This window comes from Gorilla gorilla, chromosome 5 (assembly GCF_029281585.2).
Source record: "Gorilla gorilla gorilla isolate KB3781 chromosome 5, NHGRI_mGorGor1-v2.1_pri, whole genome shotgun sequence".
NCBI classification, from domain to species: Eukaryota; Metazoa; Chordata; class Mammalia; order Primates; family Hominidae; genus Gorilla; species Gorilla gorilla.
The window spans coordinates 33,011,654-33,038,450 of record NC_073229.2 but is presented as its reverse complement, the minus strand read 5'-3'; the positions used below and the strand labels follow the sequence as shown (position 1 = coordinate 33,038,450).

At 42.3% G+C, this 26,797-nt stretch overlaps 1 protein-coding gene and 1 non-coding gene across 6 annotated transcripts in view; one reads left to right on the top strand and one right to left on the bottom strand.

Moving 5' to 3' along the window:
• The window catches only part of JARID2 (jumonji and AT-rich interaction domain containing 2), a 274,358-nt gene that overhangs the window by 174,704 nt on the left and 72,857 nt on the right, over window positions 1–26,797 (bottom strand). The gene's annotated exons all lie outside the window — the stretch shown is intronic.
• LOC115935121 (U6 spliceosomal RNA) lies at window positions 20,004–20,109 on the top strand. Its single transcript, XR_004070827.1, has one exon. It is a non-coding gene; the product is annotated as a U6 spliceosomal RNA (small nuclear RNA).

Below are 26,797 nucleotides of genomic sequence, written 5' to 3'. Positions count from 1 at the left end.
TTTTAAACCAGAGAGCTCAGACTTTAGTAGGACTCTCAGTCACGTTTTTTAATTCCATTTTTCATTACATCAGCCTGAGTGAGTCTGACAAAGCCACACACTCCACATCCCAAGGTAAGCAAGTAGGGAAATTCCTATATGCCAGAGTGTGCTTTATCTAAGTTACATGGAACATGACAGAATGTTAGAGAGGAAATTATACCACTCAAGCACCACCCACTGAATAAAAATAACAGAATTAGTAAACATCTCCCTCTTTCATCTACTTTCCAAAAATGCTTCAAGGGTCCACCACTACCATGAAAGTAAGTTTCACAGCCACCCTCGGAAATTTACAAAAAAAAAAAAAAAAAAAAAAAATCACTACATACTCCCAAGTAAAACAGATTATCATGTACTTCCTTAAAATTCAAGAGAACTTTGCATTCAACGTCCTGTCTGTCTGAAAGGGTGGCTCCGACTAACTCTCAGGTCTGGGTCCTCTCAGCAGGATCAGCAGCACCGAGCTTAATAGTCTGGAGCTGTTTATTAAGTAAAAGGTCCTCCCAGGTAAATCTAAAAGTAGCATACATCAAAATCAATGTCTTGTAATGTAACTCCAGGGCACCGAAGCTATTCTCAAAACAACTGCTTTGTTTTTTTAATCTAACAACTCACCACCAGCACTTGCTTGTCTAGCTGGCTTATAGTCTTGTGATCATTATGCCAAGATCAATGTACATTAGTCTAAACAATCTGATCTTAACCAGACCCTGCTTCTGTCAAAGATAACTGAAGAGCAACATTAACTCAGAGAACATCTGCTCAATGTTGGGGGACACAGTGACAGGATATCGGCTGCCCTTCCTCTCCCTCCAAAGACACCAAAATGGAACCACACTTAGCAGAGGCCTCTTTGACTGCACAATAGCCTAATTTTATAGCAAGAGACTATCATACTTTCAATACACATCCAACTCTTTAATGTAACTTCAATGTGATTAGGGGCTAGGGAGGAGCTTTTAATGGGATATTCACCATCGTTGTATTCCACCAGCAATAATAATACACACTAAATTTGGTTACATTTGAAGAGAACTTAATGACACCCTTCCATCTGGAATTAAATGGGAAAACCCCAGAAATCACAAAACCAAAATTTGAAGAGCATGCTCATGAGCTTTTTTTTTTTAAATCCTTAACTAGGACTGTGAAGTAAAGCAGCCATTCACTTTTTTTTTTTTTTTTTTTGACGGAGTTTCGTTCTTGTCGCCCAGGCTGGAGCACAATGGCACGATCTCGGCTCACTGCAACCTCCGCCTCCCGAGTTCAAGCGCTTCTCCTGCCTCAGCCTCCCAAGGAGCTGGGATTACAGATACAAACACCACGCCCGGCTAATTTTTGTATTTTTAGTAGAGATGGGGTTTCACCACATTGGCCAGGCTGGTCTCAAACTCCTGACCTCACGTAACCCGCCCAAAACACTGGATACCACAAAATGTCTCGGCCTCCCAAGATGTTGGGATTACAGGCGTGAGCCACTGCTCCAGGCCTAACCATCACTATTTTACTTCCCAAGAACTCAGTAAAGCCGTCTTCAATCAAAGCACCTCAGTAATAACTTCCTAACTTAGTACTAGTACTAAACGCCTAAATTATGGGTAAGTAACGACACAAAATAACGAGGTGGGAAAAGGTCAAGATGCATAATAATGTTCACTTTGAAGAAGCAGCTAGTTGAATAATTTTATGGAAAATTTTGCCAGTATAAACCACAAATTTTCCTATAATTTTAACAAACTAGAAAACTTAATAGAACTTAATAGAATACCTTCCATTAAAAATGTGTATATTCTGAATAAGCAATTCACTCCTTTTTATCATAAGGAGTTAATTATGAAGGTGCACTAAGCTCACTACTTTGTTACTTTCAACAGCACAGAATTAGATCAAACTAATTCTAATTAGTTTGAATTAGATACCCCAATGCTAGGTAGGTGCTAATAAATTCTAGGAGGCAATGCAGGACAGTGACTGGGCTGACAAACCTGGAGCATCCAACCACCCTAGTTGGACAGTATTTAGTGTCCGCTCTGCCCCAGGTTTCCACCCTTGTGGGGGTAGTCCCAGAGGCTAAATGGGCACAATGGGTGGGGAGAGGGATCACACTGCATACTGCCTGGGAGACAATAGATGTTTACAATAAATTGCACAGAGGCCAAGTGGAGAGATTGTGGCGATTCAACTCAGCTGCCCAGTGGAACACTCTCCACCCAATTACAAGGAAAGATGCAGAAAATTATTTAAAAGCCAGACTTTGAGAGACCGAGCATGTGCAATGCTGCTCCGGGGATTGTTTCTGTTTTGTTTCTCGATGTTTTACCCAACTTGGTGAAAAAAAAGAAAAGAAAAATGGATACCACAAAATGGTAATAATTATCACTGAGTGGTATAAATGCTGTCCCCCCACCTTTTTACTTTAGCAGAAAGCCCAAATGTTCTAAGATAAAAATATATTGCTCTTGTAAATCAAACACAAAATAGGGTATGGAACTGTACTCAACAGGACTTAAATAGGATTGAAATAATGAAAGAATATTCACTCTTCTTTCTACAGTTTGAGTCATGATCAGTATCACACACCCTCCCATAATATTAAACTATGTCATTTCATTTGTTTAAACATTTATTGAGTCTATCAATGCAGATACTATGTCATCCTGCCCTTAAGCGGGCACTACTCTAAACTCTGCCTTTCATCGATTTCTCTTTGCCATTTACTAACAATAAAGACTAAACCCACAATAGGTGGCAAACTTACTTGGCACCTCTTCAGTCACTGCTAGAGTACAGTATTACCCCCCACCAAGAAATTTTATATACAAATATAAATTATTCTGATGACAAAACAGAAGGTCCAGTCAATGAAGTGTGGGAAGCCTTGTTGAAGCATGACCTATAATACGGCAGGGTCATGACGGGTAGGCAAGGTTGCTGGCACATGCCTATCTTACCCTGGAGGCTGGGGCCTGCCCTAGAAACTGTGTCTACTTTCCTGTGTGTTGCAAAGAAGCTGAAAGCCCCTCTGCTTCTAGACCTTACACTTGCTGTTTCCAAGTAAAATCATAAGTATACATAAGAAAACTTTTTAAATATTTTCCACTCAAATGTGGAAGAGTAAAAAAGAACATACGGGAGGGAAAAACATTTATGTAAACAGTAGGTACATGAAGCAAGAAAAAATGGGCTGGGCAGCAGGCATTATTTCTGCATGAATTTTTTATACTTTTCCAACAGCTAGGAAACATCTCAAAACTGCACAGAAGAACCCATCAAAAAATTTTATGTAACAGTGAAAATAACACTTTTTCTAACATCACATGGGCAGGAAGGAGAGCGTGGGTATAAAAGAAAAGACTTCCTTTTGAATACAGTCTCTTTTGTTTCACTTCTTTTAAAAGAGATAACTGTCCTTGGATATAGAAAGTGTATTAGCACTGCTTCCTGCTTCGAGGTGGTCAGGTCTTTGACCAGGTTTAAATTACTATGCAGAGAAAGACTCATCTCTTCCCAAGACACAGCTTGGAGGCAAACATCGTAATCCCATAGCTGACTTCAGGACTTCAGATAGGTCATAAGGCCAACTGAGTGTTATCTAAAACTATCTTACATTCACACTCACATTTTTCCCACTGAAGAGGAATGAGACACATTTCTGTCCAGCAAACGACCAAGTAGGATTGAAATAAAGATCATGGCATCAGCTTCATAAATCTAACTCTACCATCATGGCTATAAATGGGGCACAATACAGAACACCAGCAAGGCTCCTAAGTCCTAGGAATGAATGAATAAAAGTCTGTCCCAATATATTGTTTCATATATATCACCTCATGGGTTTCTCCAATATCCATCCACTACAAAGACCAGCCAAAGCAAGATGAGAGTAGTCTTTATAAACTTGAAGGTTGGCATATCTAGTCAAGGAATCACAACCACTTTTCATTAGCACCAAACTGGTTGTTCATAACTACCCCCAGGTAGTAAAATACACACCCAACTAATGACAAAGTATCAAAAGTACAATGATGTCGCACAAGTCACGGATTGAGAATCGGGCTCAGAAATCAGCCCATTATTGTACCTGCTGTATGACCTCGCTGGACATCAGCTTCCTTCATTTGTAAAGTAAGAACGAAAGAAGGTGCACACAAATTGGAAAGGCCATGCTCAGCACTTCACAGGCACCCCAAATTACTTGGCCCTTGTTCTTTAATAACTTTATAGACACAGCCCATTAGAACATGGCATCTGAGGCCGGGTGCAGTGGACAAAAATACAAATGTCAGTCGGGCATGGTGGCATGCACCTGTAATCCCAGCTACTGAGGAGGCTGAGGTGGGAGAATTGCTTGAACCCGGGAGTCAGAGGTTGCAGTGAGACAAGATCACACCACTGCACTGCAGCCTGGGCAGCAGGGCAAGCCTCCAATTCAAAAAAAAAAAAATTAATGCCAAAGATCATAGAGATAAGAAGTGAAATATACTAACAGCAACATTGTCCTCCGAGTTTTTTCTCCCTGGTGAAAGAAATGAAACCTTGTATGTGAGCAGATAAACTTTAGAAGAGAGCTAACTGGGCCAGGCATGGTGGCTCACGCCTGTAATCCCACCACTTTGGGAGGCCGACGAGGGCACATCACCTGAGGTTGGGAGTTCGAGACCAGCCTGACCAACATGGTGAAACCCTGTCTCTACTAAAAATACAAAATTAGCCGGGTGTGGAGGCGCATGCCTGTAATCCCAGCTACTCAGGAGGCTAAGGCAGGAGAATCGCTTGAACCCAGGAGGCGGAGGTTGCAGTGAGCCGAGATCGCACCATTGCACTCCGGCCTGGGTAACAAGAGCGAAACTCTCTTAAGGAAAAAAAAAAAAAAGCAGGGTGGGTGGGGCGGGAGAGATAACTGTTCTTGCCCTATCTTTAGCAGTTAAGAGGTGCACCCTGGGAATACCTGCATCTTCTCTCTTTTTTATAAGAGACTGAGGTAGCCACTTTCCAGAGGTCTTCTAATGTAATTTCTGGTCCCAGGGCCAGTTTTTGCAACTTCCTCCTGATATCAGGGGCTGCCTGAGTAATATATTTATCCTTTAGGATTAGCTGTCCCTTGGCTGAATCAGGAGATAGAGAGGTGTGCTTTACTAAGGCCTCTCTTAGCCTTTCCAGGGAGGCAGTGGGATTTTCCCCAAATCCCTGGTCAATCATGGACAACTTAGTATAATTGAGAGGCCCGGTCCTAGTTCTAGGTAAGCCTTCCATTATGCACACCTGAAAGTGTCTCCGCTTCCAGTCTTCCACCACTGGGATCCCATTTAAGGTCATCCATTAGTACTGCTCTTCCAGTTGGATAATGTTTGCCCCCTTCCCTGATGCTGTATGTGATGTAAAGCTCATCCCCAAATCCCTCTGCTGCTTGCAGAGCAGCCTGCTTCTCAGTGTTCGTCAAGGTCTTAATTCAAAAGTAACATAACCTCTCTCCAGGAGAGTTCAAATATTTTAGTGAAATTCTGAAAAGCCTCTATATATCTTATCAGGGTCATCTGAAAACTTGCCAAGATCCTCCTTAATTTGCTTTAAGTCCTGTAGGGAGAAGGGTAACTGGGCCTTACTGGGCCCAAATTCAAAGGGCATCTGCTGGAAGGGAAAGAGTGAGACTGGGCCTTGTTGAGAGCAAGAATTTTTAGGAGGGAGCAAGTGAGAGGCTGAAGCTAGATAGGGAGGTTGGGGTGTACCAGAGGGGCAGGGCTAGAGGGAGCTGGTTCCTCTGCTGGGAGTGCCTCTTTACTTTCCTGGGCTTGCCCCTTGCAGCCTTCCCTGAGAGAGCAAACAGGAGGGCTGGATCAATCCTATATTGTCGGCAAAGGTCTGGATTGCCTTGCAAGGTATACAAAGCCTGCACATATGGGGCCTCAGACCATCTGTCCTCAACGTCTAGAGATTTGCCAAATGGTATCAAAATAAATGGTTTCTTTCTGAGGCCAAGCCAGTCCTTTCTGTAAATCGTAATTTGGCTAAACCTTTGTGCAGAGGGCTACGATGCATTTTTCCTCCAGATTCTGAGAGTCAATGCAGTCCCAATGGTTTAGGACACACTCCAGAGGAGTATGTATAAGCTGGGAGTGGTGAAGAGAACTGGTTGCCCATTCTGAAAGACAGGGAATAGAGGCATCCCTCATTCCCTTCCTTCTTTCAGCGAAAACTCAGGCTGTGAGAGAGAAAGCGAGTGGCCTCCTTTCACTCTCCACTTCTTATCCCTGGGCCAGCCATAGGTACCACTGCAGTACATACCCATGAAGCAAAGAAAACCTGGAGAATAGGAATTAACTGCCCTCACCTACACCTCCATTTCTCCCTGCAGTCGGCAAACTGAGTTCCCTGGGCCTGTTTACACCACGAAGCATGGCGTCCTTCTGTGAGGTGGAGGGTTTGGTTGGCAGGACTTGGTCCTTCCTATTTACATTGTGCCTGTTGCCGGGCCTCGGAACCCTCAGACCTGGTTTTTCTTTCTAGGGCCTCTGCCTGAAGCTTGGAATCAAGTTTGGGACTGAAAAAGCATTTTAGAGGCTGTTTGTATCTGTGTACAGTGTCTCAAATGTGCCCTCTCAAATCTGCAGTTCTCAGCCAGCAGGGGCCGTTCCTTCGTTAACCTCCCTATCAGAAACAGAGTTGGGAGGGGGGCCCTTCTCACTCAGAAAAGGAAAAAAAGAGAGAAACAGTTTAAGAGGCAAAAAGGGGAAAATTCAGGGGGGTGGGGGAAGAAAGCCCCTTGCTTAGTGCAAGTGGACCCCCCCACCCAATCCTTATGTCTTTTCCCAGTTCAGACCAGGTTGAATTCCTCAGGCAGGGGTTCCATTGGTGTGGCAGATGAGAAGTGCCCATCCATTGGCCCTGTAGGGTCTCAGCTACCACCATGGCTTTCTACCACCCACCTCCCCCATCGTGGCTGTTGGGGTCAGACCTTGCCTGCTGCAGGCGTGCATAGCCACCCAAGCTGGGAGAGGAAAGGATAACAGGAGGTGCCCTGAGCCATGAGTGCCTGTGTCTGTCGAGCTTTGGAGACACATACATGGCACCTCTAGGAACATCTGGTCTGATGTGCATCTTTGGCAGCTGAGCCTAATGCTCATTTTACTTAGTAATATTGCCAATGCCTAGAGGAAAACTCTTAACATTGTAAGGAAAGAGATAAGAGCCATTCAAACCTCTCTCATGTAAGAGAGAGAAGAGACAAGGTCTGGGGGTTTTGATCGGCAGTTAGGGTGGTTTAAAACTGCATGAAGGAAAGCAGAGCCTCTCAGCCGCAGGAAAGAGATGGCAGGGTTTTGGAAGAGAGGCAGGAAGAGAGACAGTTTCGCATTCGTTTACACTCACCCTGCGAGGAGGACAATGGAACCTTTCCCATTACACATTTAAGTGGAGTGATTACAAATAACAAATTGATTTTTATGTGTGACTTACTGAAACACACTCTGAATACTAAAAAGAAGTTAACTCTTCTCTGGCAAGAGAACTTGCTAACCAGATCACTAAGTCTCCAATCCTGACTGCGCAACAGAATTACAGTAAGAGAGTGAAAAAATACAGTGGCTCGCACAGGTAATCCCAGCACCTTGGGAGGCCAAGGTGGGAGGATCACTTGAGCCCAGATGGAGACCAGCCTGGGCAGCATGGTGAGACCTTAACTCTTAAATTTTAAAAACAAATGTAAAAACAACATGAAACATACAGAACTGTATACTGCCAAATCTATTATAAAAAAAAAAGAATCCTGAATTTTACTAGTGAACCAATGCTAAATTAGAACACTGAAGGGGGTATGTTTTTAACAAGCTCCAGACAGTAGTGTTCAACATTGGGGAACATTCTTTCCCCAGACAAAATGGTTTCCCTACAAGACCCTTATTATATGTCATTGTACACAGGCATTTACAAATATTGTCTTAAATGTAGAATTAAAATGTATACTCCAGCTCTAACTGTAAGTTAGCATGCATTACTTTTTGAGTTTGACCAAAGTAGTTCATTCCAAAACATGAAAAGCCACAAACATTTAATCTTAGGTTCCTATTTTTAACAACAATATACAGAAATCTTCGCAATAGCGAAATATTACTGAACCACCAGTGTTGTAAAACACAAAAATAAATTAGTTAGGCTTGATATACTTTTCCTTCCCTCCCTCAGATTCCCCACCTGTTTTTCAGTTTCAGGAAAAGGCAGCCACTGATCTCCACAGCACTCACCGGAATTATCTCTCTTCTGGGATGATAAAGGGGCCATGCCTTTATTTATTTATTTATTTATTTATTTATTCATTCATTCATTCATTCATTCACCCTTGGAGACGGGTCTCTGTCACCCAGACTGGCGTGCAGTGGCACAGTCTCAGCTCACTGCAACCTCCAATCCTCAGCTCAAGCAATCCTTCCACCTTAGCCTCTTGAGTAGCTGGGACCATGGGTACATACCACCACCTCTGGCTATTTTTGTGTGTGTTGTGTATAGAGATGGGGTTTTGCCCAGACTGGTCTCAAATTCCTGGGCTCAAGCAATCCGTCCCCCTGACTCCCAAAGTGCTGGGATTACAGGGGTAAGCCATCATGTCAAAGGGGCCATGCTCTGGAGGAGGAGATACAGAGCCTGCTCCAGCTGTTGGCCCACAGAAACACTGGGCAGCACATAGGAATGCTTAAGGCTTGAGGGGCACAGACAGAAAATCTGGGAGTCTCCAGCACACTCTTGCAGTGTGGACAGCGGACACTAGGAGAAAAGACACCCCCAGGGACACCTCAATGTGGACAGGCAGGCAGAGAAAGGGGAACTGCAACAAGACCATGTTCACACAGAAGAGAACAAAGAATGAATGATGGCATCCCAGATGTGAAGGAAGAGCAGAGAACTTCTAAAACAGTCAAACCTGTCAAATGTGAAGTTCTAAACAGCACTATAGGAGGCTGACCTGCCAGAAGCAAGGTGACTCTGACATACCTTAACATGGTCAAGTGAAAAATGAGGGGTGTGGGCCAGGAGCAGTGGCTCACACCTGCAATCCCAGCCCTTTGGGTGGCCGAAGTGGGCAGATCGCTTGAGGCCTGGAGTTCAAGACCAGCCTGGCCAACATGGTGAAACCCTGTCTCTACTAAAAATACAAAAATTAGCCGGGCATAGTGGCACATGCCTGTAATCCCAGCTACTTGGGAGGCTGAGGCATGAGAATCGCTTGAAGCCACGAGACGGAGGTTGCAGTGAGCCGAAATCAAGCCACTGTACTCCAGCCTGGGTGAAGGAGCGAGACTGTCTCTGGAAAGAAGAAGGAGGAAAAAAAAAAAAAAAGAAAAAAAAGAGGGGTGTGGACTGAATATCCCCTGGGGGCCCATTCCAGTTCCACAAACCTAAAATCTATGGACTTTCAATTACCATTTATAAAATCAAGAGAGAAAGTAAGGCTGGTAAGTGTTTAATAATCTGCATCATGAAGAAATTAAATATACCCCACTGGTTTAATACCACTAATTTTTGAAAATTAAACCAATGAAAATAGCAATATTCATGAGTCTAGGTGGTATGATATGCAGTTATATTCCAGTTCTTTAAATGGCAATAGTAGTTTTGAACAGGAACTAGAATCTCCCCAGGCCCACAGTACCCCATGTTTTATTGTGACTTTGTGTAGAATTTCAAAAGGCCTTCTGTATCTAGAGTTGTACACTCTCTCAAATATTACAGTATTGAAGAAACAAACAACATGATGGAAGATGCCCTTTGGTAACAACAGCCTGTACCTGACTTGGCCCATCTGTCAGTCAGAAAGCTGGTACCCCAAAGCGCAATGGAAAACAGCAAAAGGAGCAAGCACATGGTAAAAGGAGTGTGCAAAAACTGCTGTAAAAATTACGTCAAATCCAGACTAGCTTGAAATGAAGAGGGGGTGATCAGAAAAGTAGTGGCAGGGAATGAATGGAAAACCTTACTCCCTTCAAGGTATATAAAAAGCATCCTCACATTAAAATACGTATTGATATAGAAAAAACATTTTTATAGAAACAGAATTATAAGGAAGCATTCTAAGATCTGACTTCTGCCATAGTAACTCTAGGGCTCATGTTCCTATTGGTGACATAAGCCACTGTTCCAATAGGAACCCCTGTGATTACAAGGTCAAATTTTATTCCATCACGCAGCACACTGACAATGCTTCTTTGGAGACATGATCTGTTAATGTATGATTTATTGTAATTAAGCAACACAGTTTAATGCCATCAAGAGGCTTTAATTAGAGAAGGCTGCTGTGTCTTCACGCTGTCAGATCAATTCCTGTTTGCACAACCGTACAGACTTATACATGCTCTGGGAACACCTCTGCATGTACTGAACAAGCCCTCCTTTGGGGTTATGGACTTCCGCACACTAAGATGTCGTATTTTAAAGGTTTGCCCACTAAATATATTTTGTGTGTTCATCCAAACCAGTCTCGGGGCGGGGGGAGCACCCTTCTATTCTCCAGAACATCCTGATAGGTGGCTCCTTTGAAAAGATTACCTTTAGGTTTCCCTGGCCCCAAGACTCCCTGGTCATTTGTATGTTATGGCACCAACTTTGAATTTCATTCCTGATCATGCATAATGCTATTCTCTTTCACCAATGTATTTACTGAACCAATCTGGCACTCAAATAGCTAGAATATATGATGGTTAGATAAATAAGATGCAGAGTGTTCATACAATGTAATTTTTTCAGCAATAATAAGGAATACATTCTGGAAATGGATAGTGGTGATGGTTGCACAACACTGCAAATGTTGTCAGTGCCACCGAATTGTACACACAAAAAATGGTTAAAATGATAAATTTGGTGTTATGTGTATTTAACCACCATTTTAAGAGCTGAAAAAGGAGGAGATTAGAAATGAAGTACTGATTCACAGAACATGGAGAAACATAATACTAAGTGAAAGACGCCATACACGTATGGCCACATAGCATATGATTCCATTTATATGAAGTGGCCAAAATAGGAATATCCAGTGACAGAAAGGACATTAGTGGTTGCTAGGGCCTAGGAAGAAATAATAACTGCTGATCAGTACAAGATTTCCTTTTGGATTGATGAAAATAGTTCACAATTACATAGTAGTAATGGCTTGCCTAACTGTGAATATACTAAAAGACACCGAGTTGTATATACTTTAAAAGGGTAAATTTGCCAGGCACGGTGGCTCATGCCTGCAATCCCAGCACTTTAGGAGGCCGAGGCGGGTGGATCACGAGGTCAGGAGATCAAGACCATCCTGGCTAACACGGTGAAACCCCGTCTCTACTAAAAATACAAAAAATTAGCCAGGCCTGGTAGCAGGCGCCTATAGTCCCAAGCTACTCGGGAGGCTGAGGCAGGAGAACGGCGTGAACCCGGGAGGCGGAGCTTGCAGTTAGCAGAGATGGTGCCACTGCACTCCAGCCTGGGGGACTCCGTCTCAAAAAAAAAAAAAAAGAAAAGAAAAGAAAGGGTAAATTTTATGGTGTGGGGATTACATTTCTATAAGCTGTTGTTCTTTTAAAAATAACAGAAGAATACGGGAAGAACCTTAAGAAACAAGTAGACAGACAACGAATGTATGTATTGAAAACTATTTTGGATTATTTCTTAGGACAAACCCACAGACAAAAAAATTGTTCTCTTTCCAGCTCTGCAGGATCTAGACAAGTGAACTGTTCAGGTCTTGCGACAACTTAGAAGGCCTATCAGACTGGCAGGAGCTCAAGGGGGACAGCTGGACTTACACAAGTAGCGCCCACCACAGCTGCAAGCCAATTTCTTTTTCTAAACACTGTGGTCTCTTCTCCTGGAGCTGCTGTACAGGCTTTTGTCACTATAATAAATATTCCTTCAGAAATAGAGGGAAGTTAGGAGTAATTTGGAACAGAGCTATTAAATATTGCTCCTTCTACATAATAAAGCTGTTTTGATACAATGCTGCTTTCAAATACCTGCCAGGTTAATGAAATGAAAATTAAGATTTGGTGTTAACACTGGGAGTCTTGGATGGTAACAGTATTACATGATATATTCTAATTCATCACTAAAAGAATTGTGTGGCATGTTTGAGCCCCAGTTAATATTCAGATATATCTAAAAATTAAATTCCTGAGGTAGCTTGCTAATTTGGTTTTTCTCACAGAACCATTTGACATGCCCTGTAAATATTAATAAATTATCAATAGTTGTTTCTGCATAAAATTCTCATTCTTTGTCGGAATTTTTTCCTAGCACGTTCTAATCCCCCCACCCTTCCTTCCTCACTCTGACATATGGCGAAGAGCAACTGGTTTCCAGCTTGGCACTGCGACTATTTTCAAGCAGCCTTTCTGAGGGCCTCAGTTCCTGCATCAAGCATGCAGTTCTAATGGACTGGCTTAGCAGGTGTGCTCCCAAATATCAAACAGAACAATACAGTCCGGAAGGAGGGACATTAAGTCTAGGATTTTTTTTTAACTTAGGAATTAGAATTTTCTATTTAATATTTTCAGACACCTGTTTATTTTAAGAAACCACAGAAAGCGAAACTGCAGAAAGGGGGTCCCACCGTACTTTTTATGAGATGGAGTTTCACTCTTGTTGCCCAGGCTGGAGTGCAATGGCACAATCTCAGCTCACTGCAACCTCCACCTCCTGGGTTCAAGCGATTCTCCCGCCAACATACCCGGCTAATTTTTGTAGAGTCGGGGTTTCTCCATGTTGGTCAGACTGATCTCGAACTCCCGACCTCAGGTGATCAGCCCGCCTCAGCCTCCCAAAGTGCTGGGATTACAGACGTGAGCCACTGCACCCGGCCCCCCACCGTACTATTAATTGAAGTCACAGCTTACATTAGGATTCACTTACTCTTTGTGTTCTACATTCTACAGGTTTTGACAAATGCAAAATGTTGTGAATTCCCCATTCAGTCTGGGGTATTTCTTAAAGTGTTGCTCAAAAAGACAGTTTCCAGTATTATACTTCTAAGGGCACTCTTTCTGTTTTCCTTCACCACTCCTGGCCTACAGGTTTGTTTTGTTTTTGTTTTGTTTTGTTTTGTTTTGTTTTGTTTTGTTTTTTTGAGGCAGGATCTCTCTCTGCCACCCAGGCTGGAGTGCAGTGGTGCAATCATGACTCATTATAGCCTTGACCTCCTAGGCTCAAGCAATCCACCTACCTCAGACACCCAACTAGTTGGGGTTAGAGGTGTGTGCCACCATGCCCCGCTAATTTTTGTATTTTTTTGTAGAGACAGGATTTTGCCATATCACCCAGGCTAGTCTCCTGGGCTCAAGTGATCGAACTGCCTCAGCCTCCCAAAGTGCTAGGATTGCAGGTGTGAGCTATCACATCAAGCCTTTTTGCTTTATTAAATGAGTAGTTAATTCCTGAACTACCGCTCCTTTCACAAGACAATGAAGTCTAGTGAGATGTCCTTGTACTTAAGGACTATCTTAGGAAACAATTACTTAATTACAACACATAACACTCTTTCCCAGAACCTGAAAAAAGTCACCTTTTAAAAACAGACTACTTTGAAGTATTCTGTCTCCCCAAGACAGGAAAGTGAAGAATGAAAGGAGGACTTAAAATATATATTTTTTGAGAAAGCTTTTGATGTGACTTTCCCAGTATTAAACAATACCTCTTAGCAATGATTGCATCTTTTGGCTGATTCACCAATAATAATGACCGCGCAGAGAAGTTTCTGGCTACACTATTTCCATTACTCATTCTGTGAAGCGTTCAAAATGTTAAATGTTTTGACTGTTTTCCTAATTTACACTCTATGCTTTTAATATATTAGAACTGATTTTTGAAATACATTGTCCCTTTAATAAACACCAAGCACTAATCTAAGATTGCCAACCTAAGTCATATTTCTGCTGGAAGAAAAAATACACTGAAACAATTAACATTATTGGAAGAAAAAATGAAAAAAGAAGAGGGCAAAACCCACACACCATACTTCCTCCGGTAATGTGGTCGTGACCACTGTGTTGTATCAAACTCTGGCCACACAAGTGGATCAACTTAACCATTCCAATGCTGGCGCAGGATGTGGATTCGGTGGTATTAATGAGTGCGCGGGCTTATAATGTAACCTCACCAGACCAAATAACCCCCTGGCCACACAAGTAGAAAATAATTAAAACAAGCACGATTCCAATTTAGCTTTGTAACCAGATGGTGAATGAAAAAGCAGACAAAGACTCGTTTTGTGAATAACCTGGGGAACAGCCCCTATAGTTTCTTTTAAAGTTACAGCCTGACTTGTGAAATCAAAGAGGAAAGGAAAGAATACAAACGTTCTCACCAGAATTCACTCCTAGAGCACATATATATCCTTTTCCTTAGGTCATGACCAGAGAACATCACAACTCATTCCTTAAATGAATGTCAAGTTTAATCACAGTAAAAACCCAGAAACCCAGTGAAAATTAAGTGGGGGCAAGAATCTGCTGAACATCTATTTCAGTGTTGAGCTCTGAGCTGTATGTAAAGAAATATATGAGATATGTTTTTTAAATCATCAGGACTACAAAACATGAGTCACTGCCCAGATTCTACAAAGATCGCTCCCAAAAAATAGACAATATTTGCAACCTAACAGAGACTCAGGCCTTCTTTTTCCTCCCCTCAAGAATAAGGGCATTTCATGGATGGGCAAAGGAAGAAAACATTTTAAAACCCAAAGATTCCTAACTTGGCACAAGAACTCTGTCAGCAGTCTAGAAATGGGAAGATAAAATCCGAATGGCTGGCTGACCTTCACAGACTAGACAGAGCGCATGCGGTTTAACCCGCTTATTAAAGATGAAAGCTGCATTCATGAAAGGGAGACATTAACTAATCTGTGCATCCTCCAATGGGGATAAGGACAGCAAAAGAGGCCATCATACAGTCCAGTACTCCTTGAGATTTACAGTGAGCTTGCCCTGAGTCAAACAGCAAAATTGTGAGCTAGTTTATTTCAGCACAATAATCTTCAAACTTTTCTGTTAGATCCCAGCAGGATGTCAACTCTCCCTATAAACCCTACCCCTGCTTGCTGCTAGCAGCAGCTGACTTCCCCAGGCCCATCCCTCCCCAACTCACTCATTGCAGGATTAATCACAACCACAAAGCAGAAGAATCCCAGGCCAGAGTCCCAAGGGATAGTAAGATGATGACTAAGGAGGGAATTACAGGCTTGGGGTGATACCAAAATAATCCAAACAAAAAAAAAAAACCATATTAAAGAGACATTTGTTTCTGCCTCATTCAATTTAAGCATCAACAAAGATTATTTCTTTGGGTTCCTAAATCCTGTTTCTGACCTACTTTGCTTCCTTGACACAATGGGTTTACAATAGGTGTACAGATGCTCATGTGGCCCCAAGGGAAAAAGAAGAACTAGAAGAAAAGCCCATTATTAAGATGCTACATTTGAAGATCTCTCTGGCTTTTATTGCTGGTCACTGTTCATAGGCTTCTTGAACAAGGCAGGTGCCTCCATGCCCATCCCCACACAGGTGGGGTCTCAGCAGCTAGACATCTAAGGAAGGGCCCTTTGCACTCTACATACTTGACAGGTACCCTTCCTGCAGCAACAATAGCCCATGCCATATTAACATGTGCTGCACAGGTGTGAATGAAGTCATTGTAAATTTGAAACAGAGGAAGGTGTTTCTTGACCATCTGAATCTCTTACTTTGAGGCCACAGACACACATTATGACTGTATGGATGTTCTGAAGTCTGGAGTAAACGAGGCTGTGGTCCTGGCTTTAACACTTACTATATTACACTGGGCAACCTAGATAAACAATTGTATACGTCAAATTCTGCTTCTGGAACAACAGGAGTAAGCAGTCAATAAAATTTAGCAATGTTCTAAGCACCATACATCTAATCACTTAACCCTCCCAATGACACTAAATGATAATAAGTTTTTCTATTACCTTCGATTTTCAGCATTTCAAGTAACTACAGGTATAAGGCAGCACAGTAACTTGCAACCTGCAACAGCAACCTGCAGACACTGGTGTTATTAGGAATTGCAAGTAATACATGTAAAGCATATCATCCTGCCCAGTGCCTGGTACACAGCGGGTGCCCAGTAAATAGCAGCTTTACTATGTTTTGGAGAATTTGGAGATCCTGTTCACAAGCTCTATCGCTACCTGAATTCCATACAGGTGACTTTGTGGGGGGTGATCTTTGCTTCTTCGGACCTCAGAACACTGTAAGGTAAGGGTATTTAGGAGCTGCAAGGCTGGAAAGCCCTTCCAGGAGTGTTGCAAGCCACTGACCCTTAAAATTCACCTCCTGGTTCCCTTCATAAACTCTCACACAGAGGAGAGTCTTCCATTGCACCAATATTTATTGAACAGCTACATGTCCTGGGCCTCTAATAAATATTCACTGGCAATCCACTAAGAAGATGAATCAAAGGTGGCTAGGCTGGGTATGGTAGGGGTTCTCTGAAAACAAATAAGATACTGTATAATGTGTGTGGAGACAAATACAAACAAGGTGCACAACAGAGCTACTCCAACATGGAAAATGCATCTAAGTGGGGGATGAAAAACGCTTCACAAAAGGCATAACATTGAGTCTTGAAGGACGAGAATGTGAAAGTAAAGACAGCAGAGACCGTGTTGCAGTCCAGTTCACAACCAAGCCCATTCATCTGCTTCTTGAATTTATTCTTTTTATAAAGACTGTCCTAGAACCAAATTTCTATAGTTCTGCTGTTTTACCCCAGAGATTGCTACGTGCCCTTCTTTCCAAGGCTTCCTGTGTCCTTTATGACCTCCCTCCCTCATTCTCAGTCCTCTCTACTCCTCCCCACCACCCACTGGCAGCATGCGGGGATGCACGCACATGCACACACACACACACACACACACACACACACACACACACACACACTTCCAGAATGGAAGGGATGGCAGCTGAATGCAGTATCATTTATACCTGCCCTAGATGCCATCATCAGATCTCCCCCTCGTGGCCTCACCAAGTAAGCTGAATGTTACACATATTGCAGACTTATGCCCTGAGACTGATAAGGGACTATAATATGAAAATGTGCAGGGGTGGGGTGGAGGCGAGTCAAAAGGCGCCTATGCAGCCAGCTATGATAGCACTACTGCACTCCAACCTGGGTGACAGGGCAAGCCCGTCTCTTAAAAAAGAAAACAAAAAAGGAACCTAGAAGTTACCATTTTTATTTGTCTATTTAAAAAACAAATTTTTAAAAAAGAAACAGCACCAACCCCAAAAAAGAAAAGGAGGAAGGAGGCTAACAGAGTAAGAGATAAAAGGGGAGAAAAAAGATCCCAAAGCAAAACCCATCAGCCGTGTTTCAGGTCGGGCCCAAATGTTGCTGCCAGATTAAATGACCCACCTTCACTCTCAAAAGCTGTGGCACTTGGAACAAGTGACCTCATTTCCTCAAGAACAACAAATTAAAGGGACAGAAAGATTAAAAACAAACATGTTTTATCAACCCAACCAGTATCAATGTATAGACCTTATTTGAAAACATGAGACTGACAGTAGGGGAAATCTGAACACTTGACTCATTATGTTATCATTATCGTGGGTATGTTTTCTCTAAATAGAATTCACAGCTTTTAAAAATTAATACTGTGCTGGACGTGGTGGCTGACGCCTATAATCCCAGAACTTTCGGAGGCCGAGGTGGACTGATCACTTTAGGCCAGTAGTTTGAGACCAGTAAGGCCAACATGGTGAAACCATGTCTCTACTAAAAATACAAAATTATCCGTGTGCAGTGGCACATACCTGTAGTCCCAGCTACCTGGGAGGCTGAGGCATGAGAACTGTCTGAGTCTGGGAGGTGGAGGTCGCAGTGAGCCAAGATCAAGCCACTGCACTCCAGCCTGGGTTACAGAGCCAGAATCTGTCTCCAAAGAAAATAAAAACATTAATACTGACAGGCCACGCGTGGTGGCTCACTCCTGTAATCTCAGCACTTTGGAAGGCTAAGGCATGGGGCCAGGACTTCAAGGACAGCCTGAGCAACATAGTGAGACCCCATCTACAAAAAATAAAAATTAGCTGGGTATGGTGGTGCACACATGCGGTCCCAGCTAGTGAGAAGGCTGAGGCGAGAGGATTGCATAAGCCCAGGTGTTTGAGGTCACAGTGAGCTATGATGGCGCCACCACTGAACTCCACCCTGTCTCCACCTTCCACCCCGCAAAAAAATGTCTGAGATTTGCTTCACTTAGAGTAAAGGCGTAAATGAAACAAAATTCACCATGGGTTGATACTTCTGCAATTAGGAGAGGCTGCATAGAAGTGTACTGCATATTTTCAGGACTCAAAAAAGCTACTGTTTACCTGGGTTTCATATACACATTGATAGTTACCATACTAGAAATTAAAACAAATTTCATATTAATTTAGAAAATTATACAATCATTACATGTTCACAGAAATAAAATTTTTACGAAAATTGTATTTTACAAATTGAAAAAACTGTGAGAAAAGTGGCACTGCTTTCCACTTCTGCAAATGTCTTTAATATCTGGCTTAACGGGAGTCAACACAGTTCTCATAACTCAATTCAATCTGATGCAATATCACATATGTATTATCTGGAAAGCCCCACTGCACATTTGTGAGAAAATGAAGACAATAATGTCTCGGTTTTTACCATGGTACTACTTTTTGCCTTGGAAACTCCCAGGAAGGGACTATGATCTAGGGATCCCTAGATGACAGTTTGAGAACCGCTGTGATGGAGCAAAGTCTATGGTGGTAAATAAGAATTTCCTTGACTTAGCAAGATTTCTATGATCCTCTTTATTCTGGTGAAATCAAAGTCCCAAATTGACAAAAAGAACATCGTGTCACCCCTGAACACCCTCCTGCACACCACACCATCATGAAGAAAGGGTCTCTGTAGTATGGACTGGTCAAAGTGCCCTTAGACATTCCCACAGCTAAATTCAGGACAAGCTGTGAATGTTCAAGATGTACTTCTAGACCGCTGATCCCTAATAGGAAATCAATATGCTGGGTCTCTTGACAAGCAACTTTCTTTTAAATTAAATAGGGGGAAAAAAAAGAAGGATAGATTACAATATAACACGGAGAGTGAGACTAAGCTGAAATTGTTTCAGTTGTGTGTGTGCACACACACAGGCAGCCACAAATACTGGGTCTCAATTCGAAAGTTCTTATTGCAAATAAAAGTCAAAATTAACAATAACACAATTCCCTCAGGTACAAGGTACAGATTATAAAAGTCTTTATAAAGAAAGAAAATGGGAAGAAAAACCATGTTTGAAGAGGAAGTAAAGGTGGTGACTAAATTAAGTTAAAAAAATCAAGTTTTGAAATTGTGGTATGGTCCTCATTAAAGAAAAAAAATGAAATTATAAACACATATGAATACACAGAAAAACTCTAAAAGCATCTCCTCCAGCAAGGGATTTAGGCAGGCTCGAGTGCAACTTATTACTTTATTCCTTTCAGGGCTGTTGAAATTCTTTGACAAAGGGCAGGGAATGCTTTCAGAGTTTAAAACAACAACAACAAAAGACATTCCTTTTTTTTTTTTAAATAACAAAACCACCTCTGACCCATACTTTGCTCCAAACAAATATTAACTCAAAAAGCAGTTGGTGGGAGTGGTGGCTCACACTTGCAATCCCAGCACTGTGAGAGGCCGAGGCAAGAGGATCACACTTGAACTCAGGAGTTTGCAAAGTGCCTGGAAAATAAAGCAAGGCTACAAAACTACCAAAAAAAAAAAAACCACAAAAATTAGCCAGGCGCGGTGGTGCACGCCTGTAGTACCAGCTACTTGGGAGGCCGAGACAGGAGAACTGCTTGAACCCAGAAGGCAGAGGCGGAGATTGCAGTGAGCCTCCAGCCTGGTCAAAGACTGTCTTAAAAAAAAGAAAAAGAAGAAGAAAAAGGAGGGGGGTCATAGTGCTCACTTTGGCAGCTCATATATTAAAACTGGAACATTACAGAGAAGGTAACACGGCCCCCGTACAAAGATGACATGCAAATTCCTGAAGCTTTTCTTTTTAAAGTGATCACAAGCAAAATGTGGGGGAAAAAAAATATAAAACTCCAAGAGGAAACACAAGAGATAATCCTTCCAATCTTAGGTTATACGAAGATTTCTAGGACACAAAAAGGATGAATGATAATACCTTGGGCTTCATACAAATCAAAAAGGATTTTCTTTTTTTTTTCCAGTTTTCTTTTTTTTTTTCTTTTGAGACAGAGTCTAGCTCTGTCCCCCAGGCTGGAGTGCAGTGGCCCGATCTTGGCTCACTGCAAGCTCTGCCTCCCCGGTTCATGCCATTCTCCTGCCTCAGCCTGAGTAGCTGGGACTACAGGCGCCTGCCGCCACGCCTGGCTAATTTTTTGTATTTTTAGTAGAGACGGGGTTTCACCATGTTAGCCAGGATGGACTCGATCTGCTGACCTCGTGATCCGCCTGCCTCAGCCTCCCAAAGTTCTGGGATTACAGGCGTGAGCCACCGTGCCCAGCCTTTTTTATTTTTTGACAGAATCTTGCTCTGTCACCCAGGCTGGAGTACAGTGGCGCGATCAGCTCACTGCATCTTCTGCCTCCAGGGCTCAAGTGATTCTCACGTGGCCTCCAGAGTAGCTGGGATTACAGGCGCACACCCGGCTAATTTTTGTATTTTGAGTAGAGAGAGGATCTCACCATGTTGCGATCTGCCTGCCTCGGCCTCCCAAAGTGCAGGGATTACAGGTGTGAGCCACTACACCCAACAAAAGGAATTTTCTTTGAAAGGCAATGTTAAGAAATGTTACAGGTTGCCTTGTGTCCCCTAAAAAGTCTTATGCTTAAGTCCAAACCCCTAGTACCTCAGTATGTGACTGAATTTGAAGATCTGAAGTAAAAGGACAGCAGTAGGGTGGTCTCTGAGCAATAAAGTTCAAGACAAAAGATGACAAGTTTGCTGTCAAGGGAAAAGCACCAAAGAGAGAAGGCCAAGCCACATATCTATGAAGAGGGTAGGCCAAGAGGGCAGGATTTCCCGGTGCTGTAGCACACCCAGGCTGGGCTAGAGTGAGTCACACACACACACCCGGCTCATTCCTGTGATTGTAAGAAAGAAAAGGAAAGAACAAGACACAGCTAATCCTACACAGTTCAGATATGCTTAATGGATAGAGAAGGCAATGCGGGAGAAATGCCTTTGGGAAACCAGGCTGTGCCTGCCTGCCTGGCAAGCAAAAGCCCACCACCCACACAGAGCTAAGAGGTTTCCTACCACAGAGTGGAAAAGAAAAACAGCCAGAGTGAATGTGTCAGGAAACCTACAACCAGAATGTTGTGAGGAAAAGTAACCTACAGTCCTGGTGTTTGCTACCTTAGCATTTGCTAGAATGAGCCTGCTGCTACGACCAAATTGCATACAGTCCAATCTCAAATGAACCAGATAATTCAGAACAGCTTGGAATTTTTCTCTCTGGTTTAAGAGTATGCTGTTATGTTTATATTATGGTTATGCCTAATATTCTGGAATTTGGAATTCAAGGGGAAAGTTTTATTTTGTTTGAAGACATAATTTGGAAGTGGTTTAGGAAATCAACTATGCCCTCTTCTCTATGCTGAAATCTCCCCTACTGCTACCCCCAGGGTTCACCAACTTCTCATACAAAACATCACCCCCAAAATGAGCTGTTGGCTCCCTAATTTGCTGTTTGGCTAAATGACTCAAAGAGAGAAGTTTTGGGTCAGCCAGTGGCTTAGTGCAAATATTCCCTGACTCCTGGCTAAAAATATGCCCCAGGTATTTGGGTTTAGACAAATCCCTCAAATCTAAGCATTTCTCATGTCATTAAAACTCATTAAATCCTTGCAGGGTAGGTAGATGCTACCAGTATCTCCCACTTTGAAGGAAAGGAATCAGGGAAGAATGTTACTTAAAGCACACACCTAGCCAGTGTATCCAGTGCTTCCTGTACACAGACAAAACACACTGGGTGATAAAACATTTCACAGGAACTTGCAAATCAATAATTGGTCCAGAGAGTGATGAACAGTGAATATGGCTTGCGTAGCTAGGACTACAGGAGTGTGTCACCATGCCTGGCAAGTGCCCTCTAACCAAGTCACAGAATCAGAAGCACAGAAGCCTGTGCACCTTTTCCTCACTCTTACTGCTCCTTGAAAACTAAGCTTCAACAAATGACCCTAAGATTCTACATGCCTGTCTGGATATTTGAAATTACAGTTATGTGTTTTTCATGCTACCAAACGGGAGCTATGCAGATTTCCCATTCTCCCATTAACCACTAGACACTAAATCTAATACTTCTTCCAGGCCGGGCGCGGTAGCTCATGCCTGTAATTACAGCACTTTGGGAGGCAGGCGAACAACGAAGTCAGGAGTTTGAGGCCAGCCTGGCCACCATGGTGAAACCCCGTCTCTAGTAAAAATACAAAAAATTAGCTGGGCGTAGTGCTGGGCAGTGTAATCCCAGCTACTTGGGAGGCTAAGGTAGGAGAATTGCTTGAACCCGGAAGGCGAAGTCTGCAGTGAGCCGAGATCACACCGCTGCACTGCAAACTAGGCGACAAAGTGAGACTCCATCTCAAAAAAAAAAAAAAGAATTCTTCCAATTATAAAATTAGATTGCTATTCTAACTCACAATCTATTATTGAAGTCTCATATATTCAAAGAATGCATTTCTGTTGTTTGTTCTTGTTAACTTACTTAGCCACTGACCCAAAGAAGAGTCAAGCAATTGGCTTGTAAATACGAGGAGAAGCTGAAGGAAATCATGTTTTCTAATGACAAGTTACGAAGTAGATAAACCCCCTGACAGTCAGTCTTTGGTTCTGAATAGAGATCTTCATTTCACTGCCACCCACATTTAAGAAACAGAGCAGAAGTAATAAAAAGCTACAAACCATGTTTCAAGGCCCAATCAAAAAGGTTTACAAAATTGTTAAATATTTCTGCTCAAACATAATTTGAATTGCAGGTTCCCATTAATGAAATATGTGCCGTAATTAATACTACATGTTAGTTCATTAGTTCATAGTTAGCCTTAGTTACAGAGTGGACAACTCACAAACAATTATTAATAATTTCATGATTTTTCTTTGTGATGTAAAAAAATGACATTCCCTTCATTCCCTTTATCCCCACAAGAAGGTGTATGATTATACTGATTATACTGATATATAGTATATATATCATGGCACAGGGCCAGGTGTTTTATAATTGATAACACTGAGTAATCAGACTGTTGAATTATTGCACAGATCTAGTTATTTTCTTCCTAAAATTCTTTTAAGTTCCTGGCATTTTCAATCTGCTCACAACATACTAACTACTGCAAAATACTACTTGTAATAATGAAATCATTCATATGATACACTGCCTCCCATCCCCAAATTTGAATTCTAACATTTCATAAAACTCTCAAACAAGATGAGAAAATGTACCAGCATCACAAAATTACTACAAACTGCAAGTCATATTTCACATGCAAGTTTAACTAACACACACACACACACACACACACACACACACAGAATGAATCATGTTCTTGCATGGCCATGGCTGAAAATAGTATAGATTGGGCTCTAATTTACATATATTGCATATGAAAATGAATTAGAGGCCATATGCTTAACTCCACAAATGAAATACAGTAATTATTTCCTATATTATCCTTTCTGAATAACATCTAATCTAGCTACTAAAGAAGGATTCCTGATTAGATAAGAAGGAAACATTTGGGTCATTAGCTATACAGTTTCATCTTCTTTAAGAACTGCATTGTAATGAATACCAGATGAATTTAAAGTACAGTAGGTTTCAAAATAAACTACAAATCACATTTATGTATGGTTTTGATAATGAACAGTCATCATTTCACCTTCTACTTCAACCCACTTAAACCCCCCAAAGCTACCAATCCACTCTTAATTTGTGTAAAGAACAATCACTGAGTTTCTTAAATATATTTTTCTATTCTCACACTTACATTCTACGAACTACCTAATTAAATGTAAAGTCTTCCTCTTTTCAACTGGTTATGATGGAAAAGAAACAGAGTTAACCTAACTTGAATTACCAGCTTATAACCAATGCCTTACCTGTGTCTTAACTGAATACTAAGTCACTGGAATTGTAGAGGACATTAACACTGTAATACATTCTCTTCACAAGCATCCACAACCACAGTCTCTTCTAGTCAGTTTTTGTTGGATACTGATCCACACAGATCAGAAGCTAATCGGCTCACCATGGTAAATATTTGAAACATACTAATAAAACAATGGAAGAACCAGCAAGATGAAAGTAACCAGGTTCTACTAATATAGCCTTGTCTACTTAAAATTACTTGTATTTACATAGATACACTCCCTAACAAGCGTATGGCTGAAATATCTCAGTGCTTAGCTCCAGTTCGAATAAGGAAAGAGTCAAGGGGCTGAACTCTGAAATCAAAAGGTAAATGATGCAGTGAAGCAAGAAGCCTTGATGACTGCATCAAATTTGCATAATTTGTTTAAGAAGTACCCACCACTATTTTAATTTACATAATCTGCAACTATTGATTAGGTAGTTTTTCATCATATAAAGTTAAAGGGCCATCCTCAGGTTAAACTTTTCCTGCTTCTCCCTCAAACACAGATCTCATTTCCTAATTGTGTTCCAGAAACTATGGACAGACCGGATGCAGTGGCTCACGCCATGTAAAGGCTGAAGCAGGTGGATCACTTGAGGACAGGAGTTCAAGACCAGCCTGGCCAACATGGTGAAACCCCGTCTCTACTAAAAACACATACACAAAAAAATTCGCAGGGCACAGTGGCGCACACTTGTGCTCCCAGCTACTCAGGAGACTGAGGCACAAGAATCGCTTGAACATGGGAGGCAGAGGTTGCAATGAGCTGAGATCACACCACTGGACTCCATCCTGGGCAACTAGCTTGAGGGAAACTCTGTCTCCAAAAAAAAGAAAAAAGAAACACAGAAATTCCATGTCACTCAGACACAAAATGGCTACTGCAGAACCACAGAGAGGAAAAAGTTACAAAAGATATGCTGATTGTCAGAGCAACTCTTTTAAAATTATTGTTCAAGGCAGCACAGCTTCTCATTGGTCCACCAACTTCAAACCTTGCCATGTTTCAAGACAGAATGAAAGATCTGTGCTCGTCTAATGAATCTCTTTGATAACTTATAGCATTCCAAGCATGTTATATACATATGAGAGACAGACAGACAGCATCCTCTCTCCCTGCAAGAAAGTGAATAAGCCATAAAAGCTAGCCACCCTACTTACTTTCTCTGTAACTACAAAAGGCCCAATTTTATTTTTCATCTGCTACCCTAGAAAACTGATTGGACTGAATGTCTAGGCTGCTTCCTTATGTCCTTTTAATAAAGCCAGCCACAGTAAAGAAAACAGAAATTAGCGGGAAGTGCAGAGCTCTTTGCCACTGGGATTCACAGCAGCCTTCGGACAAGCCATTATGATCGTCTGGCTCCAGCCCTCTTCCCAATAACCACCACCCCCTTTCTCGCCTACCCCACACCACCCTCCAAGATCAAAAGCAGCACTTACTGTTTATAACATCCTGAGCAATCCGGGAATCTCAAGAGGCTTTTGTTGCCTTTCCCACCCCTCATTGTTTCTGATCCAAAAAATGTTTTTTAATGAGACAAGCCAGTCCTGAAACAGTCACACCAGTGAATCCGGCCTGCCTCAAATGACAATCCTCTGAGATGCCCTGTAAGGAAAGGGGAGGGGGGTGCCTCCAGTGAATGTCAGAACAAGAGCATGTGGTTCCCAGCCTGCTCACTCCCAGCAACTGCACAGTTGTGGGGCTGCAAAGGCAGCTTTTCTCCAGGTGGTAGCAACCACCACCACCACCAAAGCATAAACAAAAAACAACAAAAACCTGGAAGTTCTTGCTGGACATGGAAACTATTCCAGATACACGAAAACAAAGACCTGCCTGTTTCATGTAGACAACTATGCGCCTCATCCCCCTGCACCTCACTGCTGTCTCCCTGTCCTTCTCCAGTTGCCTACATCTAACATGCTGGCTGGATCCACGTGTCCTCCAGCTGGGCCTTGGAGTTCAGCTTTCTCTTTGAAGTTTAAATACAAATGGAGAAGTCCTATTTGTTTAATCTTTTTTTTTTTGGAAACGGAGTTTTGCTCTTGTAACCCAGGCTGCAGTGCGGTGGCAGGATCTCGACTCACTGTAACCTCCGCCTCCAGGTTTCAAGTGATTCTCCTGCCTCAGCCTCCCCAGTAGCTGGGACTACAGGCATGTGCCACCATGCTTTAATCACTCTTATTCTCACAGCTGATATATTCACTAATCTGGAGCAAACTCAAAACCTAGCAACTTCAGTGAACCCAGGCAAACAGACTAGCCTCTACCTCACTGTCCATCCTCACCTCATCTGCTGGAACTTGCAGGCACTGCTGGCCAGCAACAAACACAGCAGAAGAGGGGATGCCTAAATACACCAGTTTTGTGGGAGCAGGTCTGGTATTAAAGAAACAAACCCTGGAGGGATCGGCTCTCCACATGCCAGCTGTGTGCAACGCCACCCAAGGGTGCATCCACCCTGAAGATGAAGGGTGTGGAGCTAAAACAAACACCCACGCAGCCATGGCATTTTCTGAGATTCAAAATTCTCAACAAGAGAAACTCCAACTAAAACCCAAAAAAGATACTTCAGAACCAGCACCT